General features: G+C 42.7%; 1 protein-coding gene across 4 annotated transcripts in view; it reads left to right on the forward strand.

Annotated features, from left to right (window-relative positions):
* The window catches only part of LOC122549141 (coiled-coil domain-containing protein 102A-like), a 620,500-nt gene that overhangs the window by 548,578 nt on the left and 50,075 nt on the right, over nt 1-21,847 (forward strand). The gene's annotated exons all lie outside the window — the stretch shown is intronic.

The raw sequence follows: 21,847 nt of genomic DNA on the forward strand, positions 1-21,847 counted from the left end.
CTCAGGGGATGGGAGAAACTTGGCATCACCAACGCCCCCTTAATAAAAATGGCCACCTGTTTTCTCCACTTTTAGGATGGACAGTAGGTGGGCTGGACTGGATGTCAGTGTTGAGAATGTGTTGCTGGAAAAGCACAGCAGGTCAGTCAGCATCTGAGGAGAAGGAAAATCACCGTTTTGGGTCGGAGCCCTTCATCAGAAATGAGTCTGGGAGCCTTTGGAGTAGAGAGATAAATGGGAGGGGGTGGGGCTGGGGAGAAGGTAGCTGAGAGTGCAATAGGTGGATGGAGGTGGGGGTAAAGGCAATAGGTCGGTGAGGAGGGTGGAGCGGATAGGTGGGAAGGAATATTGATAGGTGGGACAGGTCATGAGGGGGGTGCTGAGCTGGCAGGTTGGAACTGGGGTAAGGAAGAGGGAGGGAAAATGAGGAAACTGGTGAAGTCCACATTGATGCCCTGGGGTTGAAGGGTCCTGAGGTGGAAGATAAGTCATTCTTCCTCCAGGCATCGGGTGGTGAGGGAGTGACAATGAAGGAGGACCAGGACCTGCATGTCCTCGGCAGAGTGGGAGGGGGTGTTGAAATGTTCAGCCACGGGCGGAGAGGTTGATTGTTGCGGGTCCCCCGGAGATGTTCTCTAAAGCGCTCTGCGAGGAAGTGTCCAGTCTCCCCAATGTAGAGGAGACTGCATCGGGAGCAACAGATACAATAAATGACATGTGGAAGTGCAGCTGAAACTTTGATGGATGTTGTTGTGGTTCTGTTTGCCGGGCTGGAAATTTTTGTTGCAAACGTTTCGTCCCCTATCTAGGTGACATCCTCAGTGCTTGGGAGCCTCCTGTGAAGCGCTTCTGTGGTGTTTCCACCGGCATTTATAGTGGCCTGTCCCTGCCGCTTCCGGTTGTCAGTTTCAGCTGTCTGCTGTAGTGGCCGGTATATTGGGTCCAGGTCGATGTGTTTGTTGATGGAGTTTGTGGATGAGTGCCATGCTTCTAGGAATTCCCTGGCTGTACAATTGAAACAAAGCATCCTATTCCTGCATTCAAGTCCACTTGTGATAAAAGTCAACGTACCAGCCACTACAGCGGACAGCTGAAACTGACAACCGGAAGCGGCAGGGACAGGCCACTATAAATGCCGGAGGAAACACCGCAGAAGCGCTTCACAGGAGGCTCCCAAGCACTGAGGATGTCACCTAGACAGGGGACGAAACGTTTGCAACAAAAACTTCCAGCTCGGCGAACAGAACCACAACAATGAGCACCCGAGCTACAAATCTTCACCCAAACTTTGATGGATGTGGAAGGCTCCTTTGGGCCCTTGAACGGATGTAAAGGGGGAGATGTGATCAAGTCTTTGTAATTCCTGCGGTGGTAGGGAAGGTGCCAGCATGGGAGGGTGTCTTGTTAGGAGGCGTGGACCTGACCAGGTATTCGCAGAGGGAACGGTCTTTGCGGAATGCAGATAGGGATGGAGAGGGAAATATATCCCTGGTGGTGGGGTCCATTTGTAGGTGGCGGAAATGTCAGTGGATGATACGATTTATGTGGAGTTTCATGGGGTGAAAGGTGAGGACCGCAGGGTTCTTTCCTTGTTGCGATTGGAGGGGTGGAGTTCAAGGGTGGAAGTGCGGGACGTGGATGAGATGCGTTGGAGGGCATCTTCAACCATGTGGGAGGGGAAATTTTGATCTTTACATTGGCGCCACCTCATGCTCCCACGAGGAGGTTGAACAGTTCATCAACTTCACCAGTCCATTCCACCCCGACCTTAAATTCACCTGGACCATCTCTGACACCTCCCCTCCCTTCCTAGATCTCTCCATCTCCATCAACACTGACACTTTTTACAAACTCACCGACTCCCACAGATACCTGGATTCCACCTCCTCCAACCCTACCTCCTGCAAAAATGCTATCCTGTATTCCCAATTCCTCCGCCTCCGCTGTATCTGCTCCCAGGAGGACCAGTTCCACCACAGAACACACCAGATGGCCTCCTTTAAAGATCGAAATTTCCCCTCCCACATGGTTGAAGATGCTCTCCAATGCATCTCCTCCACGTCCCGGACCTCCACCCTTGAACCCCACCCCTCTAACCGCAACAAGGACAGAATACCCCTGGTCCTCACCTTCCACCCCACCAACCGTGGGCGGCACGGTGGCACAGTGGTTAGCACTGCTGCCTCACAGCGCCAGAGACTCAGGTTCAATTCCCGCCTCAGGCGACTGACTGTGTGGAGTTTGCACATTCTCCCCGTGTCTGCGTGGGTTTCCTCCGGGTGCTCCGGTTTCCTCCTACAGTTACAAAATGTGCAGGTTAGGTGAATTGGTTGAGCTAAATTGCCCGTAGTGTCAGGTGAAGGGGTAATTGTAGGAGAAAGAGGTCTGGGTGGGTTGCACTTCGGTGGGTCGGTGTGGACTTGTTGGGCCGAAGAGCCTGTTTCCACACTGTAACTAATCTAATCTAATCAACCACCGTATACATTGCATCATCCTCTGCCGACATTTCTGCCACCTTCAAACGGACCCCACCACCAGCAATATGTTTCTCTCCCCATCCCTATCCGCTTGCCGCAAAGACCGTTCCCTCCGTGACTAACCCTCTAACAAGCCACCGTCTCCTTCTGGCACCTTCCCTCGCCACCGCAGGAATTGCAAAACCTGTGCCCACACCTCCTCCCTAACCCCTGTCCAAGGCCCCAAATGAGCCTTCCACATCCACCAAAAGTTTATCCTGCACTTTATAATTTATAATTTATAATAAATGTCATTTATTGTATCCGTTGTTCCAGATGCGGTCTCCTCTACATTGTGGAGACTGGACGCCTTCTCGCAGAGCACTTTAGAGAACATGTCTGGGACACCCGCACCAATCAACCCCACCGCCCCGTGGCTGAACATTTCAACTCTCCCTCCCACTCTACCAAGGACATGCAGATCCTGGTCCTCCTCCATTGCCACTTCCTCACCACCCGGAAGATTGCCTTATCTTCCGCCTCAAGACCCTTCAACCCCAGGGCATCAATGTTGACTTCACCAGTTTCCTCATTTCCCCTTCCGCCACTTTACCCCAGTCCCAACCCTCCAGCTCAGCACCATCTTCATGACCTATCCTACTATCGATCTTCCTTCCCACCTATCCGCTCCATCCTCCTCTCCAACCTTTACCCCCACCTCCATCCACCTTTTGAACTCTCAATTACCTTCTCCCTAGCCCCACCCCCCTCCCATTTATTTCTCCACCTCCAAGGTTCTGATGAAGGGCTCTGGCCCGAAATGTTGTTTTTCCTGCACTTCGGATGCTGCCTGACCTGCTGTGCTTTTCCAGCAACACACTCTGAACTCTAATCTCCAGCATCTGCAGACCTCACTGTCTCTTGGACTGGACATCAGAGTAGGCAACTAATGAAGAGTTGAGGAAGCCGCTATTTTCAGAGGAAAGCTGAGTAGGAAGGTTAACTCAGGGCCCCACCACAGTATTCAAATATTTAAATAAAATTATTAAGTTAAAAAATTTCTCCAGCCATCGCCGCCATGCCAAATTCACCTAAAGCCTTCTAACGACCCTCATGGCTCCACGCCAACTTAGTGCCTACTTCTACCCAGCATCCCTTTCTTGTTTACCTATCATGCCAACCCAACCACACAAATTCCATGAACACAGCGGAAAAAAAAAATTCCTAATTGGCATATCTTTATCCAGACAATTTTCAAACATGTGTCACTAAGATGGCGAGGCATGGACAAGGGCAGGGCCGATGCAGCAGTAACAAAAAGGAAGAATAGGAAAAGACGGCAGGGATTAAATTTATGACCTATGATCTTGTCTTATATTCTAAATCAATCTGGACCCAAGTGCTATGACTCATCTCTGGAGCAATTGGTACTTGAATCCAGTCTACTGGTCCAGAGATAGGGACAATGCCACTTTGCCATGGGTTCCCCTGAACCCCTAATCTTAGATGTTTTTGAATTGACCTGTTCAGAGTTTTCATGACACACCTCTGGAACAGGTGGAACTTGAACCCGAGCCGCCTGACTCAGAGGTAAAAACAGTACCACTGTACCATTGGAATTCAAAACCTCTGATCCAGTGAGTATCTTCTATCCTCCATTGCCTTTGGGCATGACTTTCTTCATTCTTAAAGGAACCATCACTGACAATATTGTCAGATTCCCAAAAGAAAAAACAAATACATATTTACAGACAAAGGTATACATATAACAATAAATGTCGCATTCCCAAGGTTTACATTATGGAGCATTATTCTTCCAGGGCCCCAAACAACTTTTCACCAGAGGCTTTACTTTTTGTAAAACTGTCCGATCATTGATGACTTGTGTTTATCTCAGTTTGGATATTTGTATTCGCTCTCATTTCCTTTCGACTTAGAGTCATAGTGATGTACAGCATGGAAACAGACCCTTCGGTCCAACTTGTCCATGATGACCAGATATCCCAACCCAGTCTAGTCCCAACTGCCAGTACTTGGCTCATATCCCTCCAAACCCTTCCTATTCATATACCCATCCAGATGCCTTTTAAATGTAGCAATTGTACCAGCCTCCACCACTTTCTCTGGCAGCTCATTCCATACACCCAACACCCTCTATGTGAAAACGTTGCCCCTTAGGTCTCTTTTATATCTTTCCCCTCTCACCCTAAACCTTTGCCCTCTAGTTCTGGACTCCCCCAACCCAGGGAAAAGACTTTATTTATTTATCCTGTCCATGCCCCTCATAATTTTATAACCTTCTATAAGGTCACCCCTCAGCCTCCAACACTCCAGGGAAAACAGCCCTAGCCTATTGAACCTCTCCCTATAGCTCAAATCCTCCAATCCTGGCAACATCTTTGTAAATATTCTCTGCACCCTTTCAAGTTTCACAACATCTTTCTGATAGAAAGGAGACCAGAATTGCACGCAATATTCCAACAGTGGCCTTACCAACAACCACAACATGACTCAATACTCTGACCAATAGAGGAAAGCTTACCAAGCGCCTTCTTCACTATCCTATCTATCTGCGACTCCACTTTCAAGGACCTCTGAACCCGCAGTCCAAGGTCTCTTTTTATTTTCAGCAACACTCCCTAGGACCTTACCATTCAGTGTATAACTCCTGCTAAGATTTGCTTTCCCAAACTGCAGCACCTCACATTTATCTAATTAAATTCCACCTGACAATTCTCAGCCCATTGGCCCATCTGATCAAGATCCTGTTGTAATCTGAGGTAAACTACTTCGTGTCCGCTACACCTCCAATTTTGGTGTCATCTGCAAACTTACTAACTATACCTCTTATGCTCACATCCAAATCATTTATATAAATAATGAAAAGTAGTGGACCCAGCACCAATCCTTGTGGCACGCCACTGGTCACAGGCCTCCAGTCTGAAAAACAACCCTCCACCACCACCCTCTGTCTTCTACCTTTGAGCCAGTTCTGTATCCAAAGGGCTAGTTCTCCCTGTATTCCGTGAGATCTAACCTTGCTAACCAGTTGGTCTATCTATTCTCAGTTTTTTCTTCTTTATGCAATTGGTAGAATGTACATAATTCCAAAGAGATTGATCAGCTACATGGCATTCTATAGGTATAGACCATTTACACTCCTGTCTATATAGCTAATCTTTACAAGATTGTGGATAACTAGAGTTCTGTATCACTGCATCTCTGAGTGCAGGAGTTTCAGCAGCCAGTTTGTCATTCTCTGCTGTCCTTTTATTTTGGCTTCCCAAACCAAAGGACACCTTTTCTAATTCTTTCCCATGAAGAAAATTCGGTGATCCTAACTGCACTGGGAAATTCCTCACCAAGATTGGAATGGGAGGCATCACTAAAAATAATTAATATCATGTTCTTGGGGGGTCAACAAAAGCTGGAAAAATCAGTGTATTCTTTTTTATCTTAACTTCATTAATATTTTGTTCACCCTAAAGGTGTGCATAAGCTCCAGATTTCTCATCATGACTAGGTTCTAACACACCAAAGCTTGCATGTGGTCTTGTCTGCATGCCCAACCGATTGAGCAGTCCAACAAGAAGCTACTTTAAATACCCCCAAGGGTTTGAGTGGAGAGTAATAAGGGTGTTGGTAGAGAGACAATGACCACATTTTTAGGTGGAAGGTCAGGGCATGTATGGAGAGTACCTGATTGCTGGAAGGAGGCTGATGGTGAAGGTAAAAACAGTGACTGCAGATGCTGGAAACCAGAGTCTAGATTAGAGTGGTGCTGGAAGAGTACAGCAGTTCAGGCAGCAGCCGAGGAGCAGTAAAATCAACGTTTCGGGCAAAAGCCCTTCATCAGGAATGGTGAAGGTCCCACCACCATTCCCATCCGAGCAGTCGCTGGTCTTCCCTCCCCTGTTCCTGAACGTCTCCTGCCAGGACTTGAAGGCTGTGTGGGAGACAGCCATAAAATGGTCATTAATTGGACACTTAAGGGCCTGAATTGGTGCAAAGGCTGATTGGGCTGGCTGAGGCTTCACTCGTCTTCGTATAAAATTTCATAGAGAGATTGGAGTGCTTCATGTTTTACTGTCGAGATGAAGTCTCACTCAAAATGCCTACTTTGTAATCCTCTGTGCAAATTTGTCTTCCCGCTATTTAATATAGTTGCAATTCTTTGTTTCTCTTAAAGTCCTTTTTTAGTGATATAAACAATGTTAGTTATTGGTGTAAAGTGAGAAAAAAACATAGTCCATGGAAGCAGCTAACAATTTACTGCTGTCTTTTTTTTAGTGGTCATCTGCTGCCATTTAGTGTGCATTCTGAGTGTTACTGTAAACTAAATTTGTTGTAACAAAAAACATAATGTGGTATCAGAGGTAATTAACATGCTGAATGATTCCTACTGGAAGACTTTTAGAGAAGAGGACAACATAACAATATAACATTCAACCTCAAGCGTGCAACGTGTTACTTTGTAATTTTGCTATTAGTGAAATAGAAAAGCAACAATTCTGTTGATACCATAAATATAACAACTAGGGAGTGGTGTACAGTAACATTCACATTTCCTCAATATGGTGACAAATATTAAATTCAACTCTTTCTGTCTGTTGTAGGTGCAATCAAGCTGTGTCGACACTGCACCATTCAGTAGGTTTAAATGTAAGAATCTACAGGGACCATTTGGTCTAATATGGTAGAGAAAATTTGTTTCTTGGTTTAATTAGAAGAGGTTCTCCAATTGAACAAGAAGTAGTTCATTGTGTGTTAGCAACTAGATACATGTTATATTGATATGATGGACACTGTTAGATCACATTCCTTCAGCTTCCGAAGCACTTCTACACAAAAGTTCATCATTGTGGGAAGTGCTTAAAGCACTCTTAACCCTTCCAAAGTCTTCCACCTCATACAACACTTTGTATCTTCTTCCAAAATTCCATATTTAAAAATAGGTATTAGGGAATGAATTCACTGGATGAGTAATCCAGTTGGGGGTCAGTTAGTTCCATTGTTTGGACAGCTGTTTTGTGATGCAGAGTGGTACCAACAGCACAGGTTCAATTCCCATGGTGGCTGAGGTTACCAGGAAGGTCTCAACCTTGCCCATCGCCTGAGACAGCAGCCCTATGGTCTGCTAGGACGATGGTGACTTTACAATATAATTTCAATTTTCTGCTATTGGTCTCCGGGGACATGAGTTCAAATCTTACCACAGCAGGGGATGAAATTTAAATTCAATAAATAAGTCAGGAATTTGGTTTTCTTCTTGTGATATAGAGAAATTGTAGAAGGGGCTGATAATGTAAAGCCAAAGGTCCTGGTAATAGTACTGAAGACCCCTCACCCAGAACTTGATGCACCCTTAGCCAAGCTGTTCCAGCTAAAATATTGGCATCTATTTGGAAGTTTATTGGATTTGGCCTGTATGCAAAAAACAGAACAAATAGAATCTGGTCACTTACTCCCAACAGCTTACTTCTAATCATCAGTAAGAAATGGAAGGTGCCATCAACAAACAGCACTCTCTTAGTAATCACCTCCTTCTAATACACAGTTTAGATTCTGGCAGTGTCTCTCAGTTCTTGAACTCATTTCAGCCTTTGTTAAAACATTATCAAAATCACCCCTGAGGGGAGACAAGAATGACAGCCTTTGATATCAAGTATTTGACCAAACATGGTATTAAGGAACCCGAGCAAAATTGGAATCCATGGAAATCGAGGGGAAGACTCTCTGTGCTGGTTGGAGTCAAACCTTGCACATAGGAAGATGGCTGTGGTTGTTGGAGTCAATCATCTCTGCTTCAGGACATAGCTGTAAGAATTCTCAAAGTAGTGTCCTAGGTCCAAATGTCTCAGCTGCTTCATCAACAACCTTTCCATCATCATCAGGTCAGAAGTGGGAATATTCACTAATGACTGCACGATGTTCAGCATCATTCATTACTCCTCAGATACTAAAATTGTCAATTTACAAATGCAACAAGATTTGGATAATATCAGGTTTGGGCTGACAAGTGGAAACTAACATTTGAACCACACAAATGCCAGGCAATGACCATCTCCACAAGAAATAATCTAATCATCAATCTTTGACATTCAATGGCATTGCCATCATTGAATGCTTTACTATCTAGATATTGGGAGTTACCATTGACCAGAAACTGAACTGGACTCAGCTTATAAATACAGTGGCTGCAAGAGCAGAAGAGAAGCTGGTAATACTACATTGAGAAACTCATCTCCTAAGTCCCTAATGTATGTCTATAAGGCATTAGACAGGAGTGGGATGGAATGCTCGCCATTTGCTTGGATGAGTATAGTTCCAATAACACTCAAGAAGCTTGACATTATCTTGAACAAAGCAGCCCATTTGATTGGCACCGCATCAACAAAGATCCATTCCCTCCACCAATGCTCAGTATTAACAGAGAATGTCATCTATATACATTGTAGAAATTCAGGCTCCTTTGACAGCACTTTCCAAACCCATGACCAGTACCATTTGGAAGGACAAAGGCAGCAGATACCTGGGAACACCGCCACCTTCAAGTTCCCTTCCAAACCAAATGAATGGCAGCAGTTTATGAAAGCAGCTCACAAATTTCTCAAAGGCACTTAGAAATGGACAATATGTATCAGCCCAGCCAACGACACCCACATACCCTCAATGAATATGTGTTCTTTCAGTAGTGGTGACACTGCTGGTCTAAAAGATTGATTGTTCTAAAAATTCATCTGATTACTAACATCCTTTAAAGGAGGAAATTCACTATCCTTACCTGGTTTGGCCTACATATGACTCCAGATCCTCTGCAATGTGGTTAATTCTGCCCTCTGCAGTTCACCTGGAAACTAGCATTTGCCTTGTCAACAATGCTAACATTCCATAACAGAATAGGGGAAAAACATGCCTGAGATGGATGAGCTGTATATAGCGTACTTCATGAAGCATTGATGGACACGAATCAATGAATTCTTTCGAGGTATGAATCAACTGGAAATATTCAAATGTAATTTCAAGTCTGTGTTATGCCTATTACTCTACTTTGAACAATCCTTCTATAGGTGTTTATTACAGAAATATTAGAGTTGAAAAATTAATTTGCCTTTGTATCATTTTTCTCATCAGTCATTATGAATGAAAGATTTGAACAAATTCCAGGGCTAATGAAATTGTTTAAAATAGTCAAAGTTAGTAAAGCATGAAACCTGAAGAAGTACAAAATAGAATGGTGTGTAGAGTACTGGGAGCATAATGGGATACAGCTTTCAATGCTTGGGGAAAGGAGACAAGAAGTTATTGACGTTTTGTTTAATATTTCTATAGGATTTTAAGTACAGAGGCTCGCACAATCCTAGCAGTCAAAACAGGAGGTACTCCAGAAGCTGGGACCCAAAAATAATTATGTTCAACAGTTGAAAAATGCTTCAGCATTTTACAGATTGTTATAGGACTCTACTAAACACTACAGAGAGAAAAGGGATTGGTTTAAAAAACAATAGAGCAAATTCTCAGCTCTCATCCTTAATTGGAACTAACATCTGCTGATGACAATCTGGTTTGATCTCCAATGGCTATCGCAATTTTTAAAGTTTATAAATCATACCTTTTCTGTAATGAATCATGGATCCACATTCTGACCTTCCTTACAGCCGGTTTGTGGTCACATCATCTTGCCCTCAACTGGGTGAGTTAGGGGAAATGAACAAATATCCAGTGCGAACACTGATTGCAACGCAATCCACATGCCTGCCTTTCTTCCATTTCCACAGAATGTATTGCATCAGCTTTCTGCAGAGAGTAAGAAGACCTGAACCATTGGGCTTTAATTCATGTGGGTTTGTTCTCTTTGGTTAAGTGCAGTCTTCACTTATAAACAGAATAAAAAAGTCGAGAGACTGAAATTGTGAAGAGCACTTGACAACCTGCAACCCACATTCATCATGACCAAGTTGGAGGAGTTTGAGGAACTCACAGATATAGGGCGTGTTGAATCCTACAAGATAAGCTAATATAAAAAAACAGAAAGTGCTGGAGAAGTTCAGGTCTGGCAGCATCTGTGGACAGAGAAAATGAGTTAATGTTTCAAGTCCAGCATGATTCTTCATGAGGATATTGTTAACTCTATATCTATTTCCGAGATGCTACGAGAAGAAGACTCAGTTTCTCTCACACTTTCTGTGTTGGTTTCTGATTTCCAGCAGCTGTAATGTTTTGCTTTTATTAGAGGTATCTCAACCTGAATTCTCAATATGTGCTGTTGGGCTAGTGTCAGAAATGCAACTTCATAAATTTTGCCTCATGAATATCTAATTGTGGAGGAAATTGAAATAATACAGTGAAAGTATAAACATTATTGATTAAGTACTTCCAGAACAAGGGTTGCAGTTTGTGGGGGATCTCAGAAATATTGCCAGATTAAAGTAACCTGTAGATAATGATATATTTTACTGCTTCATCTGGAAGAAACATATAATGAGATTTAATACCTGGGGATTTTACATATACATTTATTCATTTGAGAAAATTCATACGTGACTGAAGCAGTGAGTTTGGACAGTCTAAATGCCTTTCTCATTTAGATGTTCTTCGAGATTTCAATATGTAGACAATCATAATTTTGCATTTATCTTGGTAACAAACAGTTACATGATAAACAAGCAGGTGCAAAAGAACAAAGTAAATACTTAAGTCTTAAAACAGTTCAGTTCCATCTGTTTAAATAATTGCACTTCATATGCAGTTTTTGCAAAGATATTTGATTATTTTTAACCTGAAGCCTTGTCATTTTTTTCTGCTCAGAATGTGTGACGTGATAAAACAGTGCAGTTTATTATGTTCAGCAACATCTGCCAAGACACATTGCAGCACAGTCTGCTGAATGCAGTCAGCTCAAATGTGGGAGCAGTCAAGCGTGGAATAGAATCTTTTCATTTTCAAGGATATTTGTTTTCCTTGAGAAATGTCAAATATGTCAAAGCAATCTATCTCTTGCTGATCTGTCAGTTTCTCCAGCTCAGGTCAATTCTGGTTTTAAAGGTTAACCTCGAAAGTTAAGGGTATTTCAACAAGAAGGTTCAGTTCAATTTTGACAAAGCATATGGTAATGATGGACACTATGTTCGGACTATTTGGTGTACATCTTTGTGGGCGACAGCAGTTTTCAATTATCATTGAGCCATTCCATTGAAATCCGAATGCCATTGACTCTGCTTGTATTTAAGATTCAGCGGTACCATTCAGATATACTGCCTTAATGAGTAGAAAGATACCAGTTACACCAATAAAGATAAATTAAGTTATCCATCATGATAAAGAGCTGCAAATGGTAACAGAGAAGAACGTGTTTAAGTTGGAACTCTGTACATTGGAGAGAAAACACTAAAACGATATTGCTTAAAACAGGTGGCTTGTTGAGGTGTGAGAAATGAAGCACTTCACAACTATTGAAATCTGGCCTCTCTTTTATAATGTAATTTGCAGCAGGACAATGTATATGAGGATCTCACAAACAGGATTTATTACTATACAGTGAATAATCCCAGAACCAGGCAATAACCTCATTTGCTAACTTTAGGTGATTACCTGTAATTTACAGACTACAGCTGCATAGTCTATGGAGGAACATCTCAGTAATATGTTGCATTGTTTGTGTCTCACCTTTGATTGTGATTTTAATCTGTCTCCACTGCTTCCTGTCCTCACAATCCATCGCTCCCTCACATGTCCTCCAAATTATGAAGACCTAGTTGAAACCTCCCATGCTATCCCACACTCAGCCACTCCACCATGAACTGTTCAACCCATTTCCTGCCTGCCATTCATCACAAAACCTCACATGGAACAATCTTCCAGCAGGCAGACATCCTCAAGATCAAGGGATGCGAAGTGTGGGATGTAACTAACAAATTCTTTGTAACATCCATCATCTGTTGAATGACAGACTTTGACCAAACACAGGGAGAATGGTACTTGCTAATCCAATTCAGGGCAGGTCCAGGCCTTTGAACAGCCAACCATCACCATTTGGGCCTCAGTACAAAGTCCTTGCATACCTGTAGAGAGACAAATTCAATAAAATAGTGATCAGATCACTTATTTTAGTGGCGTTCATGGAGGGATAAATGTTCTCCAAGTCTTCGGGAAATTTCCTCCATTCATTTTTGCATACTGCCATGGGAGTTTTGATGATCTGACAGGAATAGCAGTATTTCAGTTTAAAGCTCCCTTCTGACAGTATAAGTCCCACAGTACTGCATTGAGTGCTTAGACTAGAATGTTTGCTCATCTCTCTGGTGTGCAGCTCCAAGCCTCAGAAACAAGTGAGCCACCATTGAGCTAAAGCTGACACCTGTGATAAGTGAATTAATAGCATAAAAATGAATGTAAGCGAACAGCTACAGCACTGTGGGAAATGGAAATCATGAGTCCTGAGCAGCAAAGCACCAGGGAGTTGTCACTCACAGACTGGGAGGACAATAGCCTGATTGCTCAACTCCCGAATCATGCTAACAATACTGCGTACTGTTTTTGAATCATCAAGGTATCTACATAGTATCACACTGTAAATCTTCTCTGATTCAAAAACTACAATAGCATTGAGTTTAGTTGTGTAGCATCTGAGTAAAGTGGCCTGTCTCCATAATCATTTGCTGCAACTACAGTAAACTAATGAACAAATGATTGCACATACACTGCAATATGATTATTGTAAAAACAGCTGCAACTCACACAAACTATAATGTTATCATTCACATCAGTATAGTGGAGTGTGTATGAGCTGCTACAGTTTTGTTTTAATCAGGAGGGTACATTTTCTAAAGAGAAGGATCATTTGACTAAATGAAGCCTCAATTTATAAAGTAATTCCAATCTCAACTCTGTTGTTGGATACTAGTAGAATACTTGACTCTCTTAAGGATCCACAGTAGAAGGATGAAGGCAACTGAAGAAATATCCCCAACATTAAGGAGTAAAAGAAATGTAGAAAATGTTTTCAAGAGGTTGACCAGTTTCTGTAACTGAAATTTGACACGGAAGGAACACGTTTGTAGTTTCCAGGTGACCAGTCAACATTTAGTATTATGCAGACTTTCGAAAACTGTTTAATTAATAGCACTGAAGGACAATAGTGACTTCTTCCTTAAGTTGTGTCATTCTCAAGTTCTTCAAGTGGAGTGGCAGCCACCACCATTATCTACCATATGTTTTCCAACAGAGACATCATAAGCATCCAAGTACTCCCCTGGAAGGCAGTGCTGTGGTTGTCAAGCTGAAAATCCTGCAATTCATGAAACCCATGGGATTGGAAAATAAATCCTTGATGGTCACATTGGTGGCATATGGCATTCCATTAGACTATGTGGAATCCTGCCACACAGAAAAAAATGTAGTCAATGCTCATCGTAATGCCAGCTTTACATGAGAGGGTGTGGAGGGTGTGTGTGTGTAAGTGATAAACTGGTTTGCCCTGGCATCAGTAACCTGCCTGATAGAGCTGTGCACTGCAAGTTATCTGATCTCCCCTGAGTTTACATAGAATAAGCATTAGGGACTAATGTTCAGGACTATGACTGCCTGTGGCAATATTTCTGTGGTGGATATAGTCTGTTAATCAGATTTCAGCAAGCACACAATTTCATCATGTGACTCCCTAGTGAAATATAACCATGAAGACAGTTTTCTTCCAACAGTCTCAGGTCTGTGTGGTGGTGTCTGTAGACATTGCATGTGAATATCATGTTCGGAGTAAGCATTCTGCATTTGATACAAGCAAACATGTCTTGATTTGTATTGTCATGCTTTTGCTCCTTTTCAAACATGAAAAAATTAGCACTTTTGAAAATTGACACATTAAATGTCCCAAACAAGTTGCTTTGTAGTAGATATGAGTGGAGAAAGTGAGGTCTGCAGATGCTGGAGATCAGAGCTGAAAATGTGTTGCTGGAAAAGCGCAGCAGGTCAGGCAGCATCCAGGGAACAGGAGAATCGACGTTTCGGGCATAAGCCCTTCTTCAGGAAGTGGCACTCTGAAAGTACGTAAACAAATTACCAAGGATAAAATTTAACAAGAAAGCCTTTATTACATATTGGAACATAGGGCACAGCTTGGCATCACCTTATGCAATGTTCACAATCTGTACTGAATCTGAATCTAGAGATTGTGATGACTGATTTGTCACCAATTCCTTGCTGTCAGTAACTAGGTTTGTACCTCCTCTGCAGATATTGTAAGTACATACAGCAACTAGTTTGAAAATAATTGGGGCCTGCAAATAAAATACAGCTGATGTCAGTTTGTATGGTGCCCATAATTTACTAGAGTCACTCCATTTAACTGTCAGCAATCACCCATTTATTTCCAAAAGTTTTCCATTGATGTTCAAGTCGCATTGTTTGGCATGTCTAGGCTTATATTTTAGAAAATGACACACTTAAGTTGACAGTATCTGTTCATTAATAATTGGTTATATTGAAGCTTTAGCATGCTAGTACTAAGCTATGCCTGTGTTGTCAAACCTTTATCCCTAAATACAGTTGTCAAAATTACAAGAGTGTTATTCTGAGTGCTGTAGATTTTATTTATTTACTTTTTAAAGGATATTTTTCTTTTTAAACGTACTTGAAGCTTCACGAAATTTTCAGACCTTGGCTCATTCTTACAAAAGCTATTAAACAAAATGCATCAGTTCAGGCCAAAATGTTGAATATTTTAAGAAAGAGTTAGATAAAGTTCTTGGGGTAAAGGGATTAAAAAGCAAAGCGAGAAAGCAGGAACAGGTCACTAAGCTGGATGATAAGCTGTAATTATATTGAATGAGTTTGCAGATGACACTAAAATTGGAGGTGGAATGGACAGCGAAGAGGGTTACCTCAGATTACAACAGAATCTGGACTAGATGGGCCAATGGGCCAAGAAGTGGCAGCTGGAGTTTAATTCAGATAAATACGAGGTGCTGCATTTTGGGAAAGCAAATCTTAGCAGGATATATACGCTTAATGGTAAGGTCCTAGGGAGTGTTGCTGAACAAAGAGACCTTGGAGTGCAGGTTCATAACTCCTTGAAAGTGGAGTCGCAGGTAGATAGGATAGTGAAGAAGGCATTTGGTATGCTTTCTTTTATTGGTCAGAATATTGAGTACAGGAGTTGGGAGGTCGTGTTACGGCTGCACAGCACATTGGTTCGGCCACTGTTGGAATATTGTGTGCAATTCTGGTCTCCTTCCTACCAGAAAGATGTTGTAAAACTTGAATGGGTTCAGAAAAGATTTACAAGGATGTTGCCAGGGTTGGAGGATCTGAGCTACAGGGAGAGGCTGAACAAGCTGGGGCTGTTTTCCCTGGAGTGTCTGAGGCTGAGGGGTGACCTTATAGAGGTTTACAAAATTACGAGGGGCATAGATAGGGTAAATAAACAAAGTCTTTTCTCTGGTGTGGGGGAGTCCAGAACTAGAGTGCATAGATTTAGGGTGAGAGGGGAAAGATATAAAAGAGACCTAAGGGGCAACGTTTTCAGAGAGGGTGGTATGTGTGTGGAATGAGCTGCCAGAGGAAGTGGTGGAGGCTGGTATTGCAACATTTAAGAGGCATTTGGATGGGTATATGAGTAGGAAGGGTTTGGAGGGATATGGGCTGGGTGCTGGCAGGTGGGACTAGATTGGGTTGGGATATCTGGTCGGCATGGACGGGTTGGACTGAAGGGTCTGTTTCCATGCTGTACATCCCTATGACTCTATGATAGAGCAGGCTTAAAGGGTCGAATGGCCTCTTCAGTTTCTATGTTTCTATGCATTAGGTATCTCGAAGCTTGAAACTCCCACATGCATTAAAAACAAATGCTTGGTGTGACTTTTAGAGGTATACTTTTCCATCTGGCAGTTAGGAAATTGGGAACCTGTACATCTCAGCAAAATGACATTTTTATTGTAAGATGATTGATTTAAAAAATTTGCTCTCCACTTTTTAATGAAACTGTCTGTGATAATTCAAACCTGCAAACAATTTTCTATTTTGCACCTTTTCTAAAAGTATTGGAACTCACCATATTAGGAATTAGACTTGCAAACTGAAATCCCACACAGTCACTTCTTCTATAATGCGATGATTGTGTTCTTGTGCAACCCTGTGGTTTAGAAAAAACGCGCTTTAGAAACAGCATTTAAAGTCTTGGTGATATAATTGCACTACAGTCAACATACATTTTAAAAGTTTGCACTTTCGAAACAGCATTCCCAATTCGTCAATCACATTACAGCGAATTTGCATTGACGAAATGCACGTTATAGCAGAACAACTTGTACACTCGGTTGTTTCAAATTCTTTAAACTGCCATCCATTCGGTTTGCTGGTAAATGTCCTCCATGACATCTAGAGAAACCATGTTCCATGGAGAGTATGATCTTTATTCCACATGCGCAAAGCACCACTTCTAGTCTTGAGAATCTACTGGAATTGAAGATGGTCATTTCTGTATTTTCTAAACTTTTCAGTTTGCTTTTCACCTACTAAGTGTATCTAACCTACTATCTCTGCATTTTAAAGCCAAATCCAAAAGCAAAATCCTTTGCACATAGCTAATACTTTATCTGAAAAATATTTCCATCATTTTCTAATTTTACATTTAAACCATTTGAAATCACCTGCAGGAGATCTCCAGTATGACATCATTGCCAAATGTGTGGAACTACCTCTTAGAGTAACCACAGATGTGAACAGCACAGAATCAAGGCATTTTGCTCATCATGATGCTGACTCATTATTTGAGGCCTCAACATGTAACCTATCCCTCCTCATCTTGCTTGACCCATTTACTTAGTCAATCACATGATGACAGCAGTGCCTTTAGCTCACTGGCACTGCTGTCATCTGGATCCATTCTTCTTAACCTTAACCTGAGGTAAAGGATCACTTGCAATGATTTCTATTCTCATTCCTGCTCTGTTATCATGGTGAACATAAGAATCTATTATCTCCCTATTTCTCAACTATATGTTGTCCCTTGGTAACATCATCCTAAACACAACAAAAGATTCCAAACCTACTCTGATAATATCCTCCAGCACTATGTCGCAAACTCTCGCAGTCTGCTTATAAGATCAGAAGATATTGGAGCAGAGTTGGCCTACTGCGGCTGCTCTGCCATTTGATCAATGGCTGATTTGTTTCTCAGCCCCATTCTGTTACCTTCTCCCTGTAACCCTTGATCCCCTTACTAATCAAGAACTTATCTACCTCTGCCTTAACACTCAATCACTTGGCCTCCACAGATGTCTATGGCGATAAGTTTCAAAGATTTACCACCCTCTGGCTGAAGAAATTCCTCTTCATCTCAATTCTAAAGGGTCATACCTGCAGTCTGAGGCTGTGGCCTTGGGCTATACTGGTGTACACGTCTGCCCCACATCCATTGCGTCCAGGCTGTCAATATTCTGTAAGTTTCAATGAGAAACTTATGGGGTTCAAAACTGCTCACAATATTCCAAATGCGTTCTGACCAGAGCCTTGTACAGTCTCAGCAATACATTTCTGTTCTTATACTCTAGCTCTCTTGAAATTAATGCAAACATTGCATTTGTTTCCCGAACTGCCAACAGAACCTGCATGTTAACCTTAAGAGAATCCTGAACTGGGACTACCATGTTTCCAAAGCCTTTCCGCATTTAGAAAATAGTCTACACTTCTATTCTTCCTTCCAAAATACATGAATTCAGACCTTCTCACATTGTGTTCTACCATTCACTTCTTTGCCCACTCTCCTAGCCTTTCCAAGTCCTTTTGCAGTCCCCCTGCTTCCTCAACATTACTTGTCTCTCTACCTATCTTTGTGTCATCTGCAAACTTAGCAACAATGCCCTCTTTTCCTTGTCCTGATTATTAATGTATAACGTGAATAGTTGTGATCCCAAAACTGACTCCTGCGAAACTCCAGTATCCTTTTCTCTGCCTTCTGCAAGTCTGCCAATCCTCTGTCCATGCCAATACCTTACCTCTGGCACCATGGGCTCTTATCTTATTTAGCAGCCTCCTGTGCAGCACCTTGTCACCGTCCTCCCCTTGATGAAGCCATGCTAACTCAGCCCTGTTTTACCATGCAGTTCCAAGTACTCTACAATCTCATCCTTAATAAAAGACGAAAAACCTGCCAATGGCTGAGGTCAGGCTAATTGGTCTATAATTTATTGATTTCTGTCTTAAATAGAGGTGTTATATTAGCCATTTTCTGGGACCTTCCCTAGCCCCAGTGATTCCTGAAAGATCACCACTAATGCCTCTACAATCTCCTCCGCTACTTGCTTCAGACCACTGGTCGAGGTGATTTGTCCACCTTTAACCCTTTCAGCCTCCCTAGCATCTTCTCCTTAGTGATGGCTACTGTACTCACCTCTTAAAGTTCAGATATGTTGTTGGTGTCTTCCATTATGAAAACTGATGGAAAATATCTATTCAGTTCCTCCACCATTCTTTGTTCCCCATTACTACTTCTCCAGCCTAATTTTCAAAAGGTCCAATGTCAATTTTTGCCTCTCTGTTGTATATCTAAAAACAGTTTGCAATTTCTTATATTACTAACTAGCTTACCCTCATATTTTATCTTCTCCTCCAGTCATTGCCTTTTTAGATACCCTTTGCTGGTTTTTAGAGAATTCATGATCCTCTGGCTTCTTACTGATCTTAACCACATGGTATGCTGTTCCTTTTGCATTTGTGCAGTCCCTGACTTGCCTTGTTAGCCATGGTCACCTCATTCTCCCCTTTCGTATGTTTCTTCTTCCTTGGAATGAATTTCTGCTGTGCCTCTTGAATAACTTCAGAAACCCATTGCTGCTCCATAGCTTCCCTGTTAGGCTCCCCTTCCAATCTGCTCTGGCCAGCTCCTTCCTTGTGTCTTTGTAGTTACCTTTCTTCAATTGTAATGCTGTTATATCTCAGCTTCTCCCTCTCAAACTGCAGGCTGAATTCTGACATATTATGGTCACTGCCCCTAAGGGGTTCCTTCATCTTAAGCACCCTAATCAAATTGCCTCATTGCAAATCGCCAAATCCAGAATTATCTGTTTCCCAGTGGGCTCTGCCACAAGCTTCTCCAAAAAAAATCACGTGGACATTCTATGAGTTCCTTTTCTTGAGATCCACTCCCAACCTGATTTCCCCAGTCCATCAGTATATTAAAGTGGCTTTTCTATCTCCTAATTTATTTTATTCCCTGACCACTGCTAGGAGGTCTGTACATAACTCCCATCAGGGTCTCTTTTCCTTTACTGCTCCTCAACTCTACCCACACAGAGTCTGCGTTCTTCCAACTCTATATTCTGTTTGCTATCAATTTAATTTAATTTCTTACTAAATTACCCTCTCTGCCCATTTGCCTGTCCTTTCAATAGGATGTGTACCTTTAGCCCTCAGTCCTGATCCCCTTGCAGCCACTTCTCTAAGTTGCTCATAACATCATACCTACTCATTTCAATTTGCGCTACAACCTCATTTACCTTGTTTTGTGTGCTGCATACATTTAAGTTCAACACTCTCTATCTTGCATTGACTGCCTCATTTCTCATAGTTGTCCTCTTATCTGCTGTGCCTGAAGTTTGATTCCTGACTCTTTCCATACTGTCTGTCCTCATACTTGTGCTGGAATCCTTAATAACCTCACTAAGCTTCCCCATTCTTTAACTTTTTCATAATTTTCCATCCACCTGAGTTCAACCCAACCCCCAGTATTATTTAGTTCAAAACCTCTACAGCCCTAGTTATGCGATTTGCCAGGACTGTGGTCCGAGCCTGATTCAGGTGGAACCCATCCGATTGGAACAGCTTCCTCCTTCCCCATTACTGGTGCAAATGCCCCATGATTTTGAATCCATTTCTTGCACACCACTCTGTGAGCCACACATTTAACTCTTTAATCTTGTTGACCCTGTGCCAATTAGCTGGTGGCTAAGGTAGTAATTCAGAGATCATTACCTTTTCTGATTCTGCTTTTTAGTTTAGCCTCTAGCTGCTCATATTCCTTTAGCAGAACCTCTTTCTTCTTTCTACCTAAATCGTTGGTATTAACGTGGACCATGACAACTAGATCTTTCCTTCCCACTCCCAAGTTTCTCTGCAGACCAGATGATATATCCTGAACACAGGCACTGGGCATAAACACACCCTTTGGAACTCTTGATCCTGGCCACAAAGAACAGTGTCTATTCCCCTGACTGCACTATTCTCGATTATAACTACATTTCTCTTTTCCTCCTCCTCTTGAATGGTTTCCTGTATCACGGTGCTATGGCCAGTTTGCTCATCCTCCCTACAGCCCCTGCTCTCATCTATGCAGGGAGCAAGAATCTCAAACCTGTTAGACAAGCTCAACGGCTGAGGATCCTTTAGCACTACGTCCTGGATCCCTCTACCTGCCTCACTCGTAGACACGCCCTCCTCTCCCTGACCATTGTCCAAATTCAGGGTTGTTAATCTAAGGTTATTGGCTCCTGAATCACATCATTCAGATAACTCTCCCCCTCCCCAGTGTGTCGCAGTATTCAAAGCTCAGAGACTAGTTCATCAACTCTGAGCCATAGTTCCTGAAATAATCAACACATGCTACAGCTGCAGTCACTATGAATCACAATGGGTACACCAGCTCCCACATCATGCAAGTGCAACACGTAGTGTGGCCCTAAATATCTATTTTATTTACTTAACTCTTAATTTGATTCTTGGCCCCAGTTACTTTAAGGTAGGTAAAAACAATGACTGCAGATGCTGGAAACCAGATTCTGGATTAGTGGTGCTGGAAGAGCACAGCAGTTCAGGCAGCATCTGAGGAGCAGGAAAATCAACATTTCGGGCAAAAGCCCTTCGTCAGGAATAAAGGCAGAGAGCCTGAAGCATGGAGAGATAAGCTAGAGGAGGGTGGGGGTGGGGGAGAAAGTAGCATAGAGTACAATAGGTGAGTGGGGGAGGGGATGAAGGTGATAGGTCGGGAGGGGGAGGGTGGAGTGGATAGGTGGAAAAGAAGATAGGCAGGTAGGATAAGTCATGGGGACAGTGCTGAGCTGGAAGTTTGGAACTAGGGTGAGGTGGGGGAGGGGGAAAAGAGGAAACTGTTGAAGTCCACATTGATGCCCTGGGGTTAAAGTGTTCCGAGGCGGAAGATGAGGCGTTCTTCCTCCAGGCGTCTGGTGGTGAGGGAGCGGCGGAGGCCCAGGACCTCCATGTCCTTGGCAGAGTGGGAGGGGGAGTTGAAATGTTGGGCCACAGGGCGGTGTGATTGATTGGTGCGGGTGTCCCGGAGATGTTCCCTAAAGCGCTCTGCTAGGAGGCGTCCAGTCTCCCCAATGTAGACGAGACCACAGCGGGAGCAACGGATACAATAAATGGTATTAGTGGATGTGCAG

This window comes from Chiloscyllium plagiosum, unplaced genomic scaffold (assembly GCF_037043375.1).
Source record: "Chiloscyllium plagiosum isolate Xiang-an unplaced genomic scaffold, Cpla_swu_hap1 HiC_scaffold_4, whole genome shotgun sequence".
NCBI classification, from domain to species: Eukaryota; Metazoa; Chordata; class Chondrichthyes; order Orectolobiformes; family Hemiscylliidae; genus Chiloscyllium; species Chiloscyllium plagiosum.